The following is a 21740-nucleotide window of genomic DNA, read 5'->3' as shown; positions in this document are numbered from 1 at the left end:
TCAGTGCGATTTACGGTTTTTGGTGTTTCGGTTTTCGGTTAAACCGAAAAACCGAAATTTTGGGATGCAAGCTAAGCAACTAGTAAGAGATGCAATTGTAGACAATTTCATGACCAATAATACTAAGTTCAGTACTCGACTTGGTGGTGTGATTGTTGACATGTTTAGTAAAAAAATGATAGAAGTAGCAACTGAACTTGGTTTATCGAACCGTACTTTCATAATAACCGACCAAACCGACCGACGCTCACCCCTAATTTATCATTTCATAATATAATTTTTAGATATCTTCAAATCAAACACATAGAAGAGATATATAGAGTTTGAGTCATAGCCAAAATTGAACAATCAATTTAAAAAGAATAAGTTTAGGATTCTAGATTTGACTACAAATGAATAATGCAGACAAATTAGGTTAGAAATGCGATATTTGTCGGGCAAAGGGATTCCAATAGGAAGAAAAAATGGTCGAATTGCAATCTTTTGAATCCAGCGCTTTTACATTTTGTACATATATATTGAAAGGATTATTTTATTTTAAAAGGATATACTAATTCATCGATACTACAAGAATATACATTTAGTACAAAATCAAATAATCAACAATATGCAAGAGAGGTTTCTTTACTGTCACGACCCTAAAATCGATCCGGTCGTGATGGCGCCTATCGTGAAACTAGGCCAGCCGACACAATTCCCGAATTAACCATTTAATCAATAACAATCACTTTTAAGCCTTTAATTAATCAGATATATATCGTAATATAAGTCTAAATGAACAATGCGGAATATATACACAAGCCCGACATCGGGGTGTCACAAGTCACGAGCATCTACTAAGGTCTGAACACAACTAAGAATCTAAAATGTACTAAATACAGTCTAAGGAAGACCAGAGGGAGAAAAGCAGTGTTGCGAACGCCGGGCAGCTACCTTGCTAACTCCGATGACTCTGCCACTGAGCAATCAACACCTGCTACCGGGTTCAAAAATGATACCTGAATCTGCACACAAGGTGCAGGAAGTAATGTGAGTATGCCAACTCAGTAAGTAATAAAAGTAAATGAAAGCTGAGCAGTAAGAAAACACGTAAACCACGTCATAACGTTATAACAAATGCAGTACATTTCCAAAGCAGTACAGAAATCACTTACTTCGTAAATCATGCTCACTTTCAGTAAAAACCTTTTTAAAACAACTTTCAATAGTTTCAAAACGAGTGATAAAAACAGTGAGTAAAAATGATAGAAACGTAAATAGCCCCTCGGACAAAACATGTACCATAAACCGCCCCTCGGGCATAATATCAACAGAACCAGCCCCTCGGACTACCTCACAATTACTCGTAATCAGCCCCCCGGGCACAACATGAATCAAAAACCGCCCCTCGGGCAACATGGTTCAAGAACAGCCCCTCGGGCTTCAATATGAAACAACAACAGCCCCTCAGGCTACAACATATCACACACACACTGGGTACCCGCGCTCACTGGGGGTGTACAGACTCCGGGAGGGGCCCCTTACAGCCCAAGCGCAATATCAAGCCATCTCGTGGCATAATCAAACAGGCTCTCGGCCTCATATCAATCATAAGCCACCTCGTGGCATAATAAATCAGGCCCTCGGCCTCTCATATATCACAATTCGGTACCACATGCTGCAGCGCGCAGCCCGATCCCATGATATCCTCACAACACAGGCCTTCGGCCTCGCTCAGTCAGATCTCACTCAAGCCCCTCGGGCTGACAGTAAAACAAGTACTCGGCTCAAAATCATTTATGAAATCAAAAGGGAGTGAATAAAATCGAGTTATGAAAACAGTAAGAACATAGCGTGACTGAGTGTAACATTAAACCAAAACAGTGAGAAAAAACAGTAGTAAAAGCCCCTAAGGGTCCAAACAATCTGCACAAGGCCCATACACGACATTTAGCCCCAAAAACAATAATATTTTCCAAAATATAACAATATCAAATGGTTTTCAAGTAAAATACGCGACTTAATAGTCGTACGGGATGGACCAAGTCACAATCCCCAACGGTGCACGACCCCACGCTCGTCATCTAGCGTGTGTGTCACCTCAAAGTAGCACAACGATGTGAAATCCGGGGTTTCATTCCATCAGGACAACATTTACAATCATTACTTACCTCAATCCGGTCCAAACTCTAGCTCGCGATGCCTTTGCCTCTCGACTCGGCCTCCAGATGCTCCAAATCTATCCAAAACAGATTTATACCATCAAAATATGCTAAGGGAACAAAGACCACTCGAAAATAACCAATTTACATCAAAAATCCCGAAATTAACCAAACCCGACCCCCGGACCCACGTCTCGGGATCCAACAAAATTAACATCAATGGAATCCTTATCCTCTCACGAGTTCATACATACCAAATTTACCAAAATCCAACCACAAATGACCCCTCAAATCCCTAGATTTAGGTCTCCAATTTCCAAGCCCTAACTTCCAATTTGCTACTGATTTTCCAATGTAATTCAAGCTTACAACCTTAAAAATCATCATAAAAATGAGTTTAGGGACCAAGGACCTTACCTCTAAGAAGCCCTCTTGAATTCTCCCTTCAATTAGCTCTCCAAAGCTTCTCCCGAATGAAATATGGTGAAAACCCACCCAAAATCGCGAAGGGTGAAATTTATATATTCTGACCCAGCAAAACCGCACCTGCGGTTAAATGGTCGCATCTGTGCTACCGCTTCTGCGGTCAAAGCACCGCTTCTGCGGTTACTCACTTAAAACCCAGGCACCACATCTGCGATGCAAATCCCGCACCTGCACTATCGCGGGTGAGCTTCCTTAACCGCTTCTGCGGTTCCAGCTGACACTCTCCTTGGCCGCATCTGCGTCTCCAGTTTCGCTTCTGCGAGACCGCACCTGCGGTCCCCGCAGGTGCGGTTATGACACCAATGGGAAAATCTTCAGCTGCCAACACCCAACTCAAATCTTCCCGTCAACCATCCGAAATCACCCCCGAGGCTCCTGGGACCTCATCCGAAAGCACAAACAAGCCATATACTACTATCCAAACTTATACCAACCTTCAAAACACCTCAAACAACATCAAATTAACCAAAACACATCGGATTCAAGCCTAAGGTTCCAAAAATCTTTCGAATTACGCTTTTGATCAAAAAGTCTATCAAACCTCGTCCGAATGACCTGAAATTTTGCACACATATCACATGTGACACAACGGACCTACTGCAACTTCCGGAATTCCATTCCGACCCCGATATCAAAATCTCACCCAATTAGCGGAAAGCGGTCAAAATTCCAATTTTGCCAATTCAAGCCTAAATCTTCTCCGGACCTCCAAAACACATTCCGATCACACTCCTAAGTTCCAAATCACCTAACGGAGCTAACCAAATCATAAAAATTCTAATCCGAGATCATATGCTAACAAGTCAAAACTTGGTCGAACCTTTCAAATTTTTAAGCTTCAAACTGAGAACTGTCCTTCCAAAACCATCCCGATTACCCTGAAAATCAAAACCGACGATTTACATAAGTTATAATACATCACATGGGGCTTGTCATGCCCGGGAACTGGCGAGTGAAGTACAAAAGCTCAAAACGACCGGTCGGGTATAATTTATGATGTGCTTTTCCGGGTGGACAAATTTATCCTGCCAGCGGACTTTGTGATTTTGGATTATGAGGTCGACTATGAGGTCCCGATCATATTAGGGAGACCTTTCCTTGCAACGAGGAAGGCATTAGTTGATGTTGAAGCGGGTGAACTAACTTTCAGAGTGGGTGATGAGAAGGTCGTCTTCCATGTGTGCAAATCCATGAAGCAACCCAATAGCACCGAGGTGTGCTCATTTGTGGACATTGTCACAGCCGTGATTGTGGATGACACAAGTTCTATGATTAACGTGGAGGATCCCCTTGAGGCCGTGCTATTAAATATTGATGTTAATGATGATGCAAGCAGAGTGGAGTGTGTCAATACCTTACATTGGATGGGCTCTTATTCCTATGAGCCAAGAAAATTGTCTTTGGATCTTGAAAATCGGAAAACTCCACCAACCAAACCATCAATTGAGGAGCCACCAGTGTTGGAGTTGAAGCCACTTCTCCACACCTCAGGTATGAATTATTGGGTTCTAATTCAACTTTACCAGTTATTCTTTCTTCCTGCCTTACGAACATGCAAGTTGAGGTCACTTTGGCAGTGCTTCAAAAGCGAAAAAGGACAATTGGATGGACTCTGGCGGATATTCGGGGGATAAGCCCCACATTTTGCATGCATAAAATTATTTTGGAGGATGATGCAAGGCCCTCCTTGGAACATCAAAGGAGGCTCAATGAGGCAATGCAAGAGGTGGTGAAGAAAGAAGTGATCAAGTGGCTAGATGCAGGCGTGGTGTATCCAATCTCCGATAGCTCATGGACTTCTCCGGTGCAATGTGTGCCGAAGAAAGGTGGGATGATTGTGGTGACAAATGACAACAATGAACTTATTCCCACTCGGACCATTACCGGGTGGGGAGTTTGCATGGACTACCGGAAGCTAAATAAAGTGACCGGCAAGGATCATTTCCCATTGCCATTCCTCGACCAAATGCTTGATCGTCTTGCGGGGCGTGCTTTTTATTGCTTTTTGGATGGCTATTCAGGTTATAATCAAATCTTAATTGCTCCGGAGGACCAAGAGAAGACCACATTCACTTGCCCATATGGTACATTTGCTTTCTCTCGAATGCCGTTCGGGTTGTGTGCTTCGGCGACCTTCCAACGATGTATGATGGTTATTTTCACCGACATAGTGGAAGACATTTTGGAGGTCTTATGGATTATTTTAGTGTGGTTGGTGATTCATTTGAAGAATGTTTGGGAAATCTGGATAGAGTATTGGCCCGATGTGAAGACACAAATCTCGTTCTTAATTGGGAAAAATGTCACTTCATGGTTGAAGAGGGCATAGTGTTGAGTCACAAATTTCTAAGCATGGGATTGAAGTAGACAAAGCCAAAATTGAGGTGATTTCAAGGCTTCCTCCCCCCACTTCTGTCAAAGGGGTGAGAAGTTTTCTTGGACATGCTGGGTTCTACCGGCGGTTTATCAAGAATTTTTCGAAGGTTGTGAATCCTCTTTGCAAGTTGCTAGAGAAAGATGCTAAGTTTGTGTTTGATGAGAGATGCATGGAGGCCTTTGAACTTCTAAAGCATAAGTTGACCACTACCCCGATCATTACCGCACCTAATTGGAGCTTGCCTTTCGAGCTCATGTGCGATGCAATAGACGTTGCGGTTGGGGCAGTGTTAGGTCAAAGAGTGAACAAAATGTTTCATCCCGTGTACTATGCAAGCAAGACTATGAAAGAAGCTCAACGACTATACGGTGACGGAGAAGGAATTGTTGGCTATTATGTTATCTTATGGGGGCCAAAGTCATAGTGCACACCGACCATGTTGCCCTTAGGTATTTGATGACAAAGAAAAACTCCAAGGCAAGGTTGATGAGATAGGTGATACTTCTTCAAGAGTTTGATTTGGAAATAGTGGACCGGAAAGGTAGTGAGAACAAAGTTGCGGATCATTTGTCCCGCTTGGAGGAGGAAGGAAGGCCGTGTGATGGCCTAGAGATCAATGATACATTTCCCGATGAGCAACTACTTTCTGCGTCGATGTGTGATATGTCATGGTTTGCGGACATTGCTAATTTTCTTGTGACTGGCATCATCCCGTGTGAGATCTCTTCTAACCAAAGGAAGAAGCTCAAACGGGATAGTCTAGATTTCTATTGGGATGAGCCATACTTGTTCAAGATTTGCACGGATGGGGTGATTCGAAGGTGTGTCCCGGAGGGAGAGAAATTGAGTATTTTGGAGGCTTGTCATTCCTCCCCCTATGGTGGCCACCATGGAGGGGTGAGGACGACTTCGAAAGTTCTGAGTTGTGGTTTTTATTGGCCAACCTTGTTCAATGATGCAAGTGATCTAGTGAAAAGATGTGATCAATGTCAACGAGCGGGCGGTATTTCAAGAAAGATGAGATGCCTCTGAACACAATTCTTGAAGTTGATATCTTTGATGTATGGGGTATCGATTTTATGGGCCCTTTTGTTAGCTCGTGTGGTAACACCTACATTCTTGTAGCGGTTGATTATGTGTCAAAATGGGTTGAGGCCGTGGCCTTGCCCAACAATGAAGCTAGGAGTGTGGTGGCATTTCTAAAGAAAAGCTTTTTCACAAGGTTTGGTACACCTCGGGCAATTATTAGTGATGGAGGATCGCATTTTTGTAATAGAGCTTTTGATGCCTTGCTTTCCAAGTATGGTGTCAACCACAAAGTCTCTACGCCTTATCATTCTCAAGCAAGTGGCCAGGTTGAAGTGTCTAACAGGGAGATCAAGAGCATTTTGTCCAAAACTGTCAATGCCAATAGGACCGATTGGTCTAAAAAGTTAGATGATGCTCTATGGGCTTACCGGACCGCTTACAAGACCCCAATTGGCATGTCTCCATACCGGTTGGTGTTTGGGAAAGCATGTCATCTACCAGTGAAGTTGGAGTATAAGGCCATGTGGACCTTGAGGAAGCTTAATCTTGAGTGGGATGTTGCGGCTAATCTTCGTGTAGAACAACTCAATGAACTTGATGAATTCCGGTTCCATGCATACTCTAGTTCGTCCTTGTATAAGGACAAGATGAAGTACCTTCATGATAAATATGCACGTGGAAATGAGTTCAAAGTTGGTGATTTGGTGCTCTTATTAATTCTCGGCTAAGGCTGTAAAGCTGAAATCCAAGTGGAGTGGGCCATTTGAAGTTGTGTGTGTGACCCCGTTTGGTGCTCTAGATTTGAAGAACAAAAGTGGTGAAGTCTTTAGAGTGAATGAGCACCGTGTCAAGCATTATCTTGGGAAGTTTGATGATAGCCATGTAGTAGCTGTTGTTCATTTGAATGATGTGATAGTTGTCACACCTCCTTTTTCACTACTACACCCCGCGAAGGGTATAATAAAGGGAGTTTTTCCAATTAAAGGACAATCGAAACGGGATTTGTTATTAAGATTCAGAGTCGCCACTTGGGAGATTTATGGTGTCCCAAGTCACCGATTCAAATCCCGAATCGAGGAAAAGGTTTGACTCTGTATTACAGTCCGCGAATCAAAAATCCGGGTAAGGAATTCTGTTAACCCGGGAGAAGGTGTTAGGCATTCCCGAGTTCCGTGGTTCTAGCACGGTCGCTCAACTACTGTATTTGGCATAATTATCTGATTTTAGAACATTTTCAAACCTATGTGCATTTTACCTTTTAAACGCTTTTAATTAAAAAATTTAAGAAATTGAACGTCGTTTAAAACATATTTTTGGATCACGTCACATGAAATGCACCCGGATCCTCGACACATTTTATTCAACGTTTTGGGATTTGGATTTGGGTCGCATGAAATGCACACCCGAATTTAGGAAGGTAAAATTATTAAAAAGCGCGCCTAAAGCAACTACGCACTTTCATGTTTGCGAGGGCCATGAAAAATTCAAATAATGACACACCTCGATTTCTAAATGATTAAAATTAATTAAATGAGAGCCATGAATTATGGATAAATAACTATTATGGAAGACGTGATCCATTCTAAAATTTTAAACCCACTTAATCAAAATTGCAACTCAAAATTACGGATAAGATTTACTAAAATTCTTCTTATTCATACTATATAACCTACTGATTAACAAGGCCATGAATTAGTTAAAGCTCAAGCCATTACAACGTTAAACATATGATGAAAAGGAAAATTATAATGAGTAAATAATCTTATAGAATCCCAGCAGTTCTTCCTTAACATAAAAATCTAACAATAAAGTCTAAAGTTTGCAAGCAACAGTATTTTTAACTACATCCAAAGAATTGTGAATAACAGAGAGAATAAAAATCACGATAATTCCAAACGGCTCAAATTTAAACCGTATGGTATCACACAAAACCATGATCTAGCAAAAGGTACTTGATTAAACATCAGTAATACCATATAGAGTAAAAAAGAGCTAACAACTTATTTTCTTCTATAAGAGAAAGATAAGAATGGACCTTTTATTGATGAACAACACTGAAAATTATAAATTACCGGGTTAAGCAAAGCAACAATCCTTGAACCGAGACACCAAAATCGCGAATCGGAACCTCAAATCAACATTGAAAAAAGAAACCAAACTAAACAGCAGTAAATCCCATAATACGCCTCAATTTCAGTCCAAAATTAACTTGAGAAAACCAGAAATCAAAAAAAAAAACGGCGCTGCCTTTATGCCGCTCCTAGGTCCCTTTGATGAAGATCATTGAAGCCATTTTTTGTCTTGTCTTAAATCAAAAAAAAAGATGAAAGCCGAAATAGCCGTTTCTTTTTGAAGATAGGAAACGGCTGATTTTTTCTTAGCAAATGAATCTCTTTTTTTTTTTTGTCTTTCTTTTGCTGACCTCTGTTAGCTATCGAAAGAAAAAAATGGCTATGGTAATTTTTGTTATAAGAAGAAGATCAGCTTTCCCTTTGTGAGGTGCAGCTCGTTGAAAACCGAAGAAGGAGTAGCGGCCGTGAGCTCTTAGACTTAGGAATTCAGGAATGGTGTTTTTAGTGTAGGAACGGCGGATTTTTAGGTTTTTTGGTGTATATGGTGTTGAGATTGAAAACTTGGGATAGAGTTTTTATAATTGGGTATTTTATATGGAGGTGGGAAGGATGATGTCCATTGAACTAAAAGGAAATAAATGGCTAGAATTAAATCTTGCACTTAAGTGGGCTAATGGGTTTGGAAGAATGAGCTAAGGGTAATTGGGTTGAACCATGTCTTTTTGGGTTTCTCTTTTTTTCTTCATTTCTTTTCTTTATTCTAAAGATGAATTAAAAAATAGCTTTAAAAAGATACTAGTATATTTAAGATAATAAAAATATTTAGAGAAGACAAATAATTACTATATTAATGACATTTAAATACTACTCAATATATACTAAAATGTAAAATATTTTTTGAACTTTTTCTTCTTTTATTTTTTTTTTTTGGAAAATAAAATGCCAAGACTATTTTTTTTTAATTTTTTCAAAAAACAAAACTAACTAGACAAAATATCAACTAGCTAGAATAAGGGAAAATATTTTTTGTAATTCTTTTTTTTAGATAAAATAAGGTAAAGAGAGCGATACTAAATCTAAACTAAATATTTACGCTAAAATATAAAAAATCTTGGGGAGGGTCAAAAATCACATGTCTACAGCTGCCCCTCTTTGACTGGAAACGCGAAGAGTTTTCAGACAAATGACTAGACATGTCTTTGACCCGACCCTTATTTGGAGAGACTTACAGCTAAAAGGAGCGAGAATGTGACCGAGCCCTGGTATCTGAGCTGCCTACATATCCTTGGCTATAAAGGAATCAGGCCACGTGTAGTTCAGAAGTGAGTGAAGTGATGGAGTACCGAGGTGGAGAGCCGGTCGAGGTGCCGTTCTGTCGAGGTTCCGATCCGCGGTCATTTATTACATCAAAATCAAAATAAATGAAAAAGACTAGCTAAGCCTGTCAACTACGAGTTACAAGATTCCTATCTATAAGTCTTCTGATGNTAACAAAATCTAATGAACCCTAACTCAGTGCCATGTCTGGGCACGTAGCTCGGACCGCAGTCGCTTCTGTGCGGTCTACGGTGCTATCTTGTGTCCAGGTGACCTTTGCCCAGTGCGGCCGCACTACATTTTATGCGGTCCGCACTGGCCCAGTGCGGCCGCGGTTGATTTTATGCGGTCCGCACTGGGAGATTCAGAGGCTGTGTTTTTGGAACCCCCACCTGTGCGGACCGCGTTCATTTCTGTGCGGTCCGCGGTGGCCCCAGTGCGGCCGCAGTTGATTTTGTGCGGTCCGCACTGGGTACTTCTGCACCACTGTGTTTCTATTCTGCAATTTGTTCTGCTGCAATAACTTGAACTGCCTTGGTTGATACTAACAAATACATTGAATGATGTTCGCAGACAATGGTGATAAAAGGCTCAAAACAACCGGGAAAAGGAGAACCCTCCTGGGGAGGGAAGAAGAAGATGGTAAACTCACTTCCCAAGCTCGGGAGAACATAAAAAAGACCAGGAAACTAATTAAAGCTACAGACATAGCTGCTTATTATTCTTCGGGGAGTGAGTATCAACCATCCAGGGACATTTCTTCAGACTCCGTGCCAGAGTATGTTGAAGACTGGCCGGAGAGATTCAAGCTAAGAGATACCCCTCCACCATCACCCACTGATCAAGCACCAGAGCATATTCCCACTGAGTCATCTGAGGGCTCAGCAGCCGGCAGTGGTGATTACTCCACCTCTCCCACAACTTCATTATCCGGGGAGGGTGCAGACGGAGGTGAGGAGGAAGTACAAGGGGATGAGGAGATAGCTTAGGGTCGTGAGCCTCAGGTGGGAGGCATTGCCCGAACTAGAAAGGCAGAGGTTTGGCGAGATAGGTTCGTGAGTGAGGTAGCGTACCACAAATTTAGGGAGTGGTGGCCAGTGAGAAAGTTGATACCGGAGCGGAGTTTCATTGACAATGATCTATTACCCCACAACCCTGACGTGCAAAGACAATTCTGAACTAGAATGGGTTGGGAACTGTTTATGGAGAAGTGTGTAGATGCCAACGAACACATGGTCAAAGAGTTCTATTGCTATGTAGCCCACATCAAAAAGGGCTCCAAAGTGACCAAGGTTTGTAACAAGAAAGTGTTGTTTGATGGGAGATACCTTAATGAATACTTGGGCTTCAACGAGGAGGATGAAACTTTGTACATGGCGAAGTCGGAGATGGGCGAGGAGGTCCGTCCATGGTTAGTTCAGTACCTGACAATCCCAGGTACCGTTCCTGAGTGGTTGACTGCTGGGGTCAAAATATTGCGGAGGTCCTTGAACTTTGAGGCGAGGGTTGGGAGACGTTTGTTTGCAACCGGTTGGATCCTACTACACATGACCAGACCCTTCCTCTCCACCGGGCTGTCTTGGTTGCTTCGATTATGGAAGGATACCCCATAAATGCGGGGAATGTGATGTCCTGCAATATCTCACTAGTGGGAGCAGAGCATGACCAGAACTACCCTTTCCCGAGTACCCTCACTATGTACTTTCGGGACTTGGAGGTGGACAAGAAGCCCTATGACGTCATGGTCAAGGCGACAACCCCGTTCTCCTGGTCCAGCTTGAAGGGGAATGACAACCCCAAGGACAAGAACTACAAAGCCCCTACTTCTGCCCCAACTGGCCAGTCTGAAGAGCCAGTTGTGGTAGAGGTCCCTGCTGAGCCTACCTCCATTTCTGCTGATATGCCTCTTGGACCTTCCACTTCTGTAGCCATTCCTCCTGGCCCTTCCACATCAGTAGGCCCGGAGATTCCATCTAGCCGAGCCCACCCCATCACTGCCCACCGACTGAGCTAAGCCATTGCCAGTATCAACAGCTGGATGTCCACTGCGTCATCCAAGTTGTCCACATTGAGTGCTACTGTAGCAGCTCAGTCAGCTCCACCAGCCCCACAGGTACCCCAATCAATCGAGGATGCGCTCAAAGAGATACTTGAGAACCAGAAGAAGATCCCCGGCACTCAGGCTGCGCTCACAAAGGCAGTGGGTTCACATAGCAATGCTCTCAAGGAGCTTGCTAAGGAGCATAGGAAGCTGCGGAAGACGCGGGCCTCAAAGGAGTCTGTGAAAGAGCTGCGGGCAAATGTTGATAGACTGAAGGCAGACCAGCTGCCTTTGGACTTGTTGCTTGATGATCAAGTCCCAGCAGCTCATCCACAGCCGGAGCATACCCAGAGGCCTCCGAAGAGGAGGAGGACGATCCCTAGAGCATATGATGCCATCATCCAGTTGGCGGACCCACCGGAGGCTTCCTCTAGTCAGCCACAGGATGTACCAGTTCCAGAGCCTGTCGAGGTCCAGGCCCAGGTCCCAGTAGTAGCAGAGCAGACCACCGGGAGCCAGTCTGAGGTTCCCGAGCACATAGAGGACCCAGGGACCACCCATGATCCGATGCAGAAAGACACGGCTTAGGGAGCCCTCTATATCGTTTTTCTCTCTTTTTGGTGCTTATTTGGACTAGTTGGCAATGAGGACAATGCCAGCTTTTATTCGAGGGGGTGCGCCCTTCATTTTTGTTTTTGGATGACTGTATATATTGATACCATTTTATGCTTTCTTGATTTTCATTTGGTCTGTATATAATTTTATATTTAGTTACTTTTATCGCATTTTTTTTATCTTTCCTTTGGTCTGTATATAAAGTTACATTTCATTGTATATATTCATCCCGTCTATTGTATATTCAAATCCCCTCTTATATATATTTATTCTATTTTCCGCAAAAAAATTTCGTTTTTAACTTCTTATTTGTGATTCGTAGCTTCTTGTTTTTGAAATTTGCAATAAGCCTTTGGTTTTCTTAATGCCACGGTTCTTTCCAAAGGTGGAGTGTTGTGTGAACCGGGTGGCTCTTCCCAATGATAGATGGCGTGATAACCTTCTTAAGGGTTTGAGTCCGTTTTTTCTTTTTGTTTTTAGTAGTTTGTAGTTAAGGGTACCTCAAGCAAAGTTTAACTTGGGCCTAGCACATTTGCCTTTGATCTTATCGTCAAAAACAAATTGTTGTATTTAGGATGGTGAAAGTCGTGGCCTTGAGACTCTTGTGTTGACCGATAATCATCAAGTGGTTTTTCAGGACCATTGTGTGCTCAAATCGTATCTAAGGTTGTTGTGGGCCCCCGACTCTATGTCTAGCAATCCCCTAGCTTGTGTGGTGAGTAATTGAATTGCGAGTCCAAGTCCCGAGCCATTGGTCTAGAACATGCCCTGAATGTTTGTTGAGGCGAAATCCTAAGTGAATTTTGACTTGAGACGTGATTATAGGCTCTCCTTGATCCAAATGATAGATTGAACAATTCCATAGCCTACCAATGATAAGATCACTAGTCAACCCTTTTGAGCCTTAGACCTTTTTTCTTTCAAGAACCATGATACAAGCCTATACCCGTTCTAAAAGATACTCTCTCTGGGCACCCAAATCTTTCCTTTAGCACATGGCAAAAGTATAAGTTTGGGGGGAGAGACGAGGATTGCAACAAAGTGGTAAAAAGGCACATAAGTGAATAAAAGGAAAGGCAATGAAAAAGAAAGAAAAGCAAAAAGACAAAAAGAAAGATTAATGTGAAAAAGAATAAAAAGGGATTCAAGAAAAGCAATGAAAAAGAAAGAAAGGTGTGGAAAGTTGAAAAAGGAGAAAAGGTTTGAAATGCATAAGAAAGAGTGACAATGTGTCTCTCTAACCCCTTAGAAAGAAGTGAAATGACTCAAAAAGCCAAGTGAATTGTGCCAAATGAATCAAAAGAAGTGCTTAAAGGAAGATGGAACCCACTTGAACAAAAACATGACCTACTCTAAACCAAAAGCCTTCACAATGACTCCACAAAAGCCCTATATGATCTTGAGTTGAATGAAGCTTACATTAGTGGATACTTACATAAGGGGCAAGCATATGGTACCTAGAGCCTGACTTGTGATCTTTCCTTGAGAGAGATGAGTGAATTCGCATCAACCTCGTTTTGTGTGCCACTATTCTAAAGGTGAGGTTTGCTTAGGGAGAGTTGAGCATGTTTGAGTTTGGGTTCCACAATGACCAAAGTAAAATAAAGAGTTCTTTTATGTAATGAGTCAACTCTTGATGCTCTTGCGTCGCACTTGATCCATGTTTTTTCAAAGGTTAAAGGTTGTTAATGATTCATTTGTATTGAGGGCAATTGTTAGTCTCAATTGAGGCTAGTTGAGGTTACTTTAGGATAGCTGAAAATTCTTGGATTTTACCTCAAGGGGTGGGTCTTATTTTGTTTGCTTGAGGACAAGCAAAAGCTTAAGTTTGGGGAGTTGATAACTAGGGACTTTGACGTGTTTCATGCTCTTTCTTGCTTACACTTTGATTACAAATTCTTATAAAATAGTCTCAAAAGGCTCATAAATTGTGCTTGATTGCATGTTTGATCAACAAAGTGACGGGATGTCAAATATCGACTCAAAAGGAGTGAAACCTGCACAAGTATCAAAGACAAAGGCAACTCAGGACAAACTAGCCTAGCGCGGCCGCAGTCCATTCTATGCGGTCCGTACTAGGGAGATTCAGAGACTGGTTTTTCAAGGCATCAAAGTAGTGCGGCCGCAATAGATATTGTGCGGCCCGCACTGAAGACACCGCGGCTGCACCACCATTCTGTGCGGTCCGCGGAAGAGAAGATCAGAGAGATGTAATTTGCCAAGGTTCAAGCCAGCGCGGTCCGCGGTCATGTTTGTGCGGACCGCATTAGAAACCTCCGCGGCCGCAGTCCATTCTGTACGGTCCGCGGAGCCTGGGTTCAGAGAGTGATTTTTTTAGAGTCAAGAGCCTAGTGCGGCCGCACACCATTTTGTGCGGTCCGCACTGACCCCGCAGGGGCATTTTTGTCCAGTTTTTCCAACTTAATATAAATAGAACATTTTTCCATTTTAGGGTAATCAGCTATTATCAGATATTACAGAACAGTAGCTGCGCTCGTGAGAAGCCAATTTGGGCACTTTAACGTAGTTCTAGCAATTGAATCATTATATTTACTTCAGTAATTTAATTTTATGTCTTTCTCTTCATCTATTTCTCTGATTTTATCTTCAAGCATGAGTAGCTAAACCCATTAGCTAGGGTTGTGTCTTAACCCTAGTATGGGTAATTGATGGGTGTTGTGATTTAAGGTTAGATTGATTATGGGTGTTTGTTATTTGGGTCAATTTTATGGTTTAATTTATGAATTAGTGGTTGCAAACACTAGTTTGTGCTAAGTTGACTTGGCTCTTCTTGAGAAAGAGAGCCTAAGTCTCCAAAATTGACTCAACAAGGAATTGGGATGGACTCAAGAGATTTGATAGTCCCAATTAAAGGGTTAAACCTCGAGAGAGTAATTACCCGACTTGAACCCTAGTTGCTCGGGCATATATGCATACCCAATTGGTCTCGAGAGAGTCAATTGGGCAAAACCACTCTTTCTACCGAGAGGTGTAGAGTGGGTAGTATTGAGGAACGGTTATAACATATTTCCCCAATCATATCAATCGTGCCTTAAATGCAATTACCCGTTAATTAGCCACCTAGGTGAAGGTCACTGCCCTGGTGCCTTTTAAACCATTAGATACAATTTGTAGCAATTTACTCTTAGTCTAATTTAGTTGCAATTATAACTTGTAGTTTGGTCATAGTAGAATATAAAGAAAACCCAAAAATGAATAGAAGACCAATTAAGAGCATACACGCAATCCTAAGCTAAATAGATACTTGACTCCAATCCTAGCTCTCTGTGGATTCGATCCCGACCCACAAATCGGGTAAAAGCTATTGCGACCCTCTCGCGTTACTTTTTAATGGTGCGGAGTTGGCTGCGATCAGGCGCGCAGCCCGACCCCATGATATCCTCACAACACAGGCCTTCGGCCTCGCTCAGTCAGATCTCACTCAAGCCTCTCGGGCTGACAGTAAAACAAGTACTCGGCTCAAAATCATTTATGAAATCAAAAGGGAGTGAATAAAATCGAGTTATGAAAACAGTAAGAGCATAGCGTGACTAAGTGTAACATTAAACAAAAACAGTGAGGAAAACAGTAGTAAAAGCCCCTAAGGGTCCAAACAATCGGCACAAGGCCCAAACACGGCATTAGCCCCAAACACAATAATATTTTCCAAAATATAACAATATCAAATGGTTTTCAAGTAAAATACGCGACTTAATAGTCGTACGGGATGGACCAAGTCACAATCCCCAACGGTGCACGACCCGACGCTCGTCATCTAGCGTGTGCGTCACCTCAAAGTAGCACAACGATGTGAAATCCGGAGTTTCATACCCTCAGGACAATATTTACAATCATTACTTACCTCAATCCGGTCTAAACTCTAGCTCGCGATGCCTTTGCCTCTCGACTCGGCCTCCGGATGCTCCAAATCTATCCAAAACAGATTTATACCATCAAAATATGCTAAGGGAACAAAGCCCACTCGAAAATAACCAATTTACATCAAGAATCCCGAAATTGACCAAACTCGACCCTCGGGCCTACGTCTCGGTATCCGACAAAATTAACATCAATGGAGTCCTTATCCTCTCACGAGTTCATACATACCAAATTTACCAAAACCCAACCCCAAATGACCCCTCAAATTCCTAGATTTAGGTCTCCAATTTCCAAGCCCTTACTTCCTATTTGCTACTGATTTTCCCATGTAATTCAAGCTTACAACCTTAAAAATCATCATAAAAACGAGTTTAGGGACCAAGGACCTTACCTCTAAGAAGCCCTCTTGAATTCTCCCTTCACTTAGCTCTCCAAAACTTCTTCCCGAATGAAATATGGTGAAAACCCACTCAAAATCGCGAAGGGTGAAATTTATATATTCTAACCCAGCAAAACCGCACCTGCGGTTAAATGGTCGCATCTGTGCTACCGCTTCTGCGGTTACTCACTTAAAACCCAGGCGCCGCATCTGCGATGCAACGCAGGTGCTCTTCCTTAACCACTTCTGCGGTTCCAGCTGACACTCTCCTTGGCCGCATCTGCGTCTCCAGTTTCGCTTCTGCGAGACCGCACCTGCGGTCCCCTAGCAGCAGGTGTGGTTATGACAGCAATGGGAAAATCTTCAGCTGCCAACACCCAACTCAAATCTTCCCGTCAACCATCCGAAATCACCCCCGAGGCCCCTGGGACCTCATCCAAAAGCACAAACAAGCCATATACTACTATCCAAACTTATACCAACCTTCAAAACACCTCAAACAACATTAAATTAACCAAAACACATCGGATTCAAGCCTAAGGTTCCAAAAATCTTCCGAATTACGCTTTTGATCAAAAAGTCTATCAAACCTCGTCCGAATGACCTGAAATTTTGCACACACATCACATGTGACACAACGGACCTACTGCAACTTCCGGAATTCCATTCCGACCCCGATATCAAAATCTCACCCAATTAGCGGAAAGCGGTCAAAATTCCAATTTTGCCAATTCAAGCCTAAATCTACTCCGGACCTCCAAAACACATTCCGATCACACTCCTAAGTTCCAAATCACCTAACGGAGCTAACCAAATCATAAAAATTCTAATCCGAGATCATATGCTAACAAGTCAAAACTTGGTCGAACCTTTCAAATTTTTAAGCTTCAAACTGAGAACTGTCCTTCCAAAACCATCCCGATTACCCTGAAAATCAAAACCGACGATTTACATAAGTTATAATACATCACATGGGGCTAGTCATGCCCGGGAACTGGTGAGTGAAGTGCAAAAGCTCAAAACGACCGGTCGGGTCGTTACATTTACCAATCCAAACGGGGAAACAACAGTACTACTTTTTCTCTATATTTATATGCTTCCTCTCCAATTATAGTAAAAAATAGAGATATTCAAAAAAGCGAATGCTGGATAATGAAACATGCTTAAATTTCCATCGACAATGATATATACATGTCTTAAAACTAATGCTGTTTTAGAGTTCTAATGATCTAGCAAGAAGAGAGGGTAGCGGGAACGAATATGACTACTATTCTCATTTCAGAATCCAACAATATCTACTTTATGCACTTCGCCCATCTCTCCATCTTTTCTTCTTTTTTGCAAACTTTCCTTCGAAGAAAAAAGGAAAGTAAAAAGAAAATAAAAATGGAAGATTAAAGAAATTATGCTAAAAAGCATCTCATACATTAGAGTCCATAAAGATGGAGGGGAGGACCTGAGGGGAGTGGAAACCTTTCTTTTTCATTTTAACAATTTTTTTTTTGGTAACTAATTAACTTTATTACCAATTGAAACATATGTATATTACACAAAAAAGCTACTTGTTGGACATCATGTCCCAACAGTCAGTCATAGCTCAAAATAAGCAACAAGCCAAACAAACAAAAACTACTCAAAATCAAACTACTGTGGGTAACAATTGAATCCCTCAAGCCACTTTGCAATTTGTATTTTCATGGCACCTCTGTAATGGATCTCCTGGATAATCTGCCTAATTAGAATCTCAGTATTTTGCTTTGTGCCCCGAAAAACTTTATAGTTCCTTTCCCTCCACACATGGTATACTGCAGCAGCTAGCATCATTCTGAAAACTTCAGCTTTAGGACTCCTACCCGTAGCATTCAGTGTAGCCCATTGTAGCTCATCCTCCCAGTTCATTGGAGGTGTTATGATTTCTAACCACATGAGCAGCTTCTTCCATATTGTTGCAGACACCTCACATATGAAAAACAAATGTGATATGCACTTATCATCTTAATCACACAGAGGACATACTTGGTTTGTAGTCACCCCCTACTTGAACAACCAAAGATCCATCTAGGTAGACCTATGTTGTTACACACTAGTTTCCTCCATGTCACTTTCTGGAATTCACCTCTTAGCTTTATGTAGAAATGCTCCATAATATTCTGCACCTCTGTCATCGTGTAACCTGCCTCATCAAAGTATTTGGTGGCCTTGAGTATCTTCTGAACAACCCAAGAAGCCTGCTTAGGCACATCTTCAAAGATGTTCCTGTTCTTCCCATAATAATAGTGAATCCACCTCACCCATAATTTATCTGCCTTCTTACAAAGATTCCATAATAGCTTGCTTATTGCAGCTTTGTTCCAAGTTGTAATATCCAAATATTAAATCCTCCTGCAACTCTAGGGTAGCATATGTTGTCGCATGCTAGCAAGGCCTTCTTTGATTATTCTACACCTCCAGAGTCCAGACCAAAGAAAGTTTCTACAAGTAGCTTCAATGATTTTAATAACTTTTTTAGGTAGGATAAAAAATTGAGCCCAAAATACTTGTATTGAAAAAAGTACTGACTTTATCAGTTGAGTTCTCCCTGCGTAAGATAAGAATTTTGTAGTCCATTTTAACATAATTAATTTTTTATGATGTAAAAAAAGTATTTTATTTTATTTTAACAAAAAAGTATTTTCTTTCCATAATATTGAAAAAAGATTTTCTTTTATTTGACCAAAATGATGCAATAAAAAGTCTTTTATTTCATTTCAATAAAATAATTTTCTTTCATGACGTAGAAAAAGTATTTTCTTTCATTTCAACAAAATGAGTATTTTTCTTTTCATGATGTTGAAAAAATATTCTTTTTCATTTTATCAAAATAAGTACTTTTCATGTTATAGAAAGAGTACTTTCTTTTCTACCAACAAAGAGTATTTCCTTTTTAGTTATGGAGCACAAATTTCAATGTCGTTTTTATGTTAAAAAAGTAAAGCAACACATTAGTTTATTTGGGTTAGTGTAAATTTTTAAAAGAATAATTAAATTCTTCAAGAAAATAGAGTATTTTTCTAAAAAAATAAAGCAACGCAATGTAAAAGATTATTTTTCTAAAAACATTTTAACTCTTCAACCAAACACTATAAAGTATTTTTTGGAAAAAAAGTTTTTCACTCACCAACCAAACAAAGAAAAATAAGTGATAAAATTACTAATTTTTCAAGAAAATATTTTCCTCCCTACAAAACACACCTTAAATCTAAATTTTTTGTACTCACGCCTATGGATTTTATACTCACGCCTTGCATCTCTGCAATTGAACGATCAATTAACCTCATTGTATATCTGCAATCCAAAAATTCACGAGCTACTTCTTGCACACAAAAAAAAATGTTAATCAAAAGTTTCAAAATAACAAAGCAGTAGGCAGAAACAAACAAATATGGACGTACGGAATGCAACATGCCCAACTGCTGTGCTGTCTTCAATTTCCAATGAAAAAAACCTTATGAATGCGGATCATAATGTAGCTCTTCATTAGTTATGTAGTATCATGTAGTAGGAAATAAAACTTCTAGAGCCCTTCGATATAAAATTATTCAAGGAAAAATATAAGTGATTTTTACATTCCTATCCACTATATGAAACTATATTACCCCCCCTACTCAAGTTTTACTTTAGTTACTTCCTATATATAAAATTGCCAATTATGTATATTTTTAAGATTTAAGGATAATTAATCAATTCCTACAATCACTCCCACTCCCCCCACGTTTCTCTCTCTTTATCTCACTCCCCCCACGTTTCTCTCTCCACATCCCACCCCCCTCCCCACGTATCTTGCACAAGAGAGCAGCAATTGCACCATTGATAGCAATTAAAAAGCTTTAAAGCTTTGAATTCGAATTTGGGTTTTTAAAAAACATTATTTGTTTGAATTGGATATTGTTGCAAAGAATTGGGAATTTTCTCTAAGTCTCTCTCTATCTCTCAATCCCTAATTTCAGTAATGTAAAGCAAAGGAAAAGAGAGCAGCAATTCCACCATTGATAGCCATTAAAAAGCTTTGAAGCTTTGAATTCGAATTTGGGTTTTCAAAAATCATTATTTGTTTGGATTTGGTGTTGTTGCAAACAATTGGGAATATGGTTTGGAGTTTATATCTCAATTTTGAGGGATTTTGGTGAAGATTAGACTTGGTTTTGGCTGAATTTCAGATTGAAACTCGAAGAAGAAGAAGAAGACAACATGATATACATTATATTTACGAAATTATAGTAAAATTGTAGAAAAATTGTAAGACATATTGTATAAATTTTGTATAAAATTTGTATTTAAGTTGTATGTTATTGTAGTTGTATTTAACTGGGTAGAAATAATGTGTGAAAGTTGTAGATAAATTGTATATAAATTGTATAATATATAATTAGTTGTATGAAATTTATTTTTATTATGTATAAATCTGATACATAATATACAAAAGACATATTATATAAATTTTGTATAAAATTTGCATTTAAGATTATACTATGCCCATGTCTTCATTAGGGAGGAAGAAGAGGTTGTTTTGTCTTCTTTTACAGCTTCTCTCATCTCAAGTTCCGATACAAGAGTCTCTTTTATTGAATCTTTCAGATCAATTCTTTTAATCCTGACCAGTAACTACTTAAAAGGCTGCTTTCCTAGTTAACTTTGTTTGTAAAATTTGAGAACCTGACGATCATTTACTTTGGCACACTTTGATTTCCAGATTGTTTCATGTTACTTTTTGTTACTCTGCAACTCTACTCTCCAAGGCAACTTGTCATGGACATTGCAAAAGTATTTTTGTGGCTGATGGTTGTTTGTGTAATCTTATTCGCTTCTTATTGATCTGCTGAAAAATTCCAGTTTAAACTCGGATGTGGAAATGTGTATTCTGCTCTTACACAATTATACTCATTTCTCTGAGTTACGAAAAAAATGCAATTAATCTTTTGAGAGGAAGAGGGGTACATCTCTTTCAGTCAAGTAGAAATTGTTAGAGAATTGCAAGAGCTGAATTTGCAAAGGAACATGCTGTGGTAAACAATTGACAAGCACTGCCGATGATTGGAGAAAAATAAGGAAAGAGAAGAAGAGAAAATAAAGAAAAGGAAAAGGGTGTAATTAAATCCCTTCATTGAAGGCATAAATAATGGATTTGGGAGCCGGATTGTATATATTTTGTAAACAAAACTTGTTTATGCCAAGTAATTAGCTAAACATGAACATTAAGGATAATAAAGTTTCAAATAGTGCATAGGAGTGAAAAAAAATCCCAAAATATAACTTGTAAGAAGCTTGAATTATACTTTTGTACATTATCAAACATGATTTGAAATATATATATATATATATATATATATATATATATATATATATATATATATATATATATATATAT

This window comes from Nicotiana attenuata, chromosome 3, assembly GCF_001879085.1.
Source record: "Nicotiana attenuata strain UT chromosome 3, NIATTr2, whole genome shotgun sequence".
Taxonomy (NCBI): domain Eukaryota; kingdom Viridiplantae; phylum Streptophyta; class Magnoliopsida; order Solanales; family Solanaceae; genus Nicotiana; species Nicotiana attenuata.
This window is presented reverse-complemented; position numbering follows the sequence as displayed.